Source organism: Callospermophilus lateralis, unplaced genomic scaffold (assembly GCF_048772815.1).
Source record: "Callospermophilus lateralis isolate mCalLat2 unplaced genomic scaffold, mCalLat2.hap1 Scaffold_260, whole genome shotgun sequence".
In the NCBI taxonomy this organism is placed as follows: domain Eukaryota; kingdom Metazoa; phylum Chordata; class Mammalia; order Rodentia; family Sciuridae; genus Callospermophilus; species Callospermophilus lateralis.
The window spans coordinates 322,628-325,417 of record NW_027513384.1 but is presented as its reverse complement, the minus strand read 5'-3'; the positions used below and the strand labels follow the sequence as shown (position 1 = coordinate 325,417).

Here is a 2,790-nt window from a genome sequence, read left to right as displayed (position 1 = left end):
AAGGTAAGATCCATGAAATATCACAAAATAGAGGGCACAACGATGGATAAAAATTATCAAGCAAAAAAACTAAATTCCAAGAAGCATCAAGTCAAAAGGGTCAAAGCCCCTATACAGCTTCCTAATATCATGTAAAGGTTATGTCAATAGTGGTTAAAGTGATTGTAAAATATGGTGGAATTAAAGAATAATTAAATCATGCATGTAGAGACTGCTAAGTGTCTCCCCTATTTCCCTAACTTTCATATGGAACTCCTAATTTTTGGTGGATCTTATGGCAAACTGAAATAAAATATATCTGTCATCTGACTTTTACTCAAAGAGTGACATATGCCAGAGAACAAAAACTGAACTGCAAAATAACAACTTCTTCCAAGAAACCTCCCAATGAGCAGATGATGTGCATTTTTGCATGTTCTACATGGCTGCAAAATTAACCAACATGATGGCTGGCATTTTATTCTGGACCATGGGGATGAGATCTTTAATGGACATGAGGCAGTAGAAATTGAGAACAGTTTGGCTGATTGCTGAGTTGATTGCCTACGTGTCCTTATTACTGTCAGAGTAATATAAAATTTTAGATTTGAAACCACTATTTCTATGGCACTGGATTGCATATTCAAACACAAAATTCACAGATATGAAGTATGGTAGCAGGAGTGCTCTTCTAAAGTAAGTCTGCACTTTAGAATTGATAAAGTGGAGACAAGTAGAAATATATGGACCACAGACTGGAGAGCTATTGAGCTTCTGTGGGTTTTGGTGAATGTTCATTTGCTCTACCCTAGAAGATATATCACAGTTAACTTTGTAACATTAAGGAAAATGATCAAATTATTTTCAAAATGTGCTTTATGTTGACTTTTTAAGCTTTTCATAACAGTCTTGCAAATAATAGCAAGTTTTATGCCTAGGGTAGATGGAATAAAAGAGAGAAAGACCACACATCTTTGTAAACAAGTCTTTTCATCCTGAAATCTACTGTCAAAATATGTGAAAATTTTCATGGTGGAAATTATGAAACTTCACCTTCATCTCAAATTGCAACCAGGGAGAGAGAGTCTGCCTAGCCACAATCTTAAATGATATGTATTTCTATATAAAGATTATGACCTGGATACCAAATATGACCACTATATCAAAAGGAAAACACATAGAGCACAGAGTCTAGAAGAAGAAAGAGATTACACAAATTTTAAAAATCTGTCTAACACTTACTTTGGCAGCATATATACTAAAATTTGAACTATATAGAAGATTAACATGGTCCCTTCACAAGAATGACACTCAAATTGATGAAGTGTTCCATATTTTTTAATCAGTCCCCCCAAACCAAACATCAAATGTTTACTCTGATATGTGCTAACTCACAATAAGTGTGAGGAGAATAGAAGTTCTGTGGATTAGACAAAGGAGAATAAAAAAAGGCATGGGAATAGGAATAGGAAAGAAAGTGGAATGAATCTAACATAAGATTGCTAAGTTTATATGTGATTATAACACAGTGACTGTACATCCACAAGACTGGGATCCTTATTAGAATAAGATATATTGCATGTTTGCATAAATATGTCAAAATAGATTGTACTTTCATGTATAACTAAAAAGAAATAAAATGAAAAAATCTGTCTAGATGAAAGCTTTCATTGTATTTATTTACAAATATTACAACAGACTAAAATCATATACAATTTGAATATGCTTTTCAGGAAAAGTTATTGCCAAAAATGTCGTAAATTGGCTTATTTTAAAGCTACCACCAAGCCCAAACTGTAACAATGTGGAATGGGCTATGAAATCTCTACCAATCTCAGAAAAGTCAAACTTTCTAATGTTTATCTGATATATGACCATGGAAAGCTAAGGAGTAAGAATCCAACTGTCTCCTCCCCCTGCATGTCAGGGGTCATGATACACAATGGAGAAAGAATGTCATCCTAGAGAGAAGAATCAAGAACTTAGAGAGTGGACTAGAAAGAAAACTTGCTCTACTATCAGAGTTATTTTCTTTATTTTTCATATTTAACATTGTTTACTATTTGTAATTATTATAAGCTAAACCATTTCCTATGTTTTTACTCTTAATGAAATATCTAGTATTAGGTCATAATTATATGGAAAATATGTAGTACAAGTATCTAGTGTTTCATTTTGTAGGTTTTAAAAAGTGTTTGGGGGCTGGGGATGTGGCTCAAGAGGTAGCACGCTTGCCTGGCATGCGTGCGGCCTGGGTTCGATCCTCAGCACCACATACAAAACAAAGATGTTGTGTCCACCGATAGCTAAAAAATAAATATTAAAATTCTCTCTCTCTCCCTCACTCCCTCTCTCTCTAAAAAAAAAAGTGTATGGACTTTGGACTCTTATTTGGTCTGGTAAAGAGAATTGTATGTAACAATTCTCAAACCTACAAATAAATATTAGTAACAATGGTAACATTAGGAATTCCTCACTTGGGGCTGTGGTGAATAAGATATACACAGAAAGAGGGAAGCCCATGAATATACTTATAAACACAGTACCATGAGAAAGTCCTGTTCTGAAGCCAACCCAGTTACATTTGTATACCTGACTTTTTCTTAGGCATTTAGGGACATGATATGATAATAGTAATACTACTAGGGTTCCTTTACCACTACACAGATTTATGCATCCACGCCATATCCAGTGGGATATAAACAGTGATCTATGTGAAAACATTTAGACAATGTCCTTGAACGATGCCTTTTACATTCCTCTAATCTCCTGTTACACTGAGATTAGAGATATTTCCTCATTTTTATTTCT

The 2,790-nt window shown here is 34.2% G+C and overlaps 1 pseudogene; it reads left to right on the top strand.

The window, feature by feature from the left end:
- Positions 1 to 1,217: 1,217 nt before the first annotated feature.
- On the top strand, positions 1,218 to 1,318 carry LOC143387344 (U6 spliceosomal RNA; annotated as a pseudogene).
- Positions 1,319 to 2,790: the final 1,472 nt, after the last annotated feature.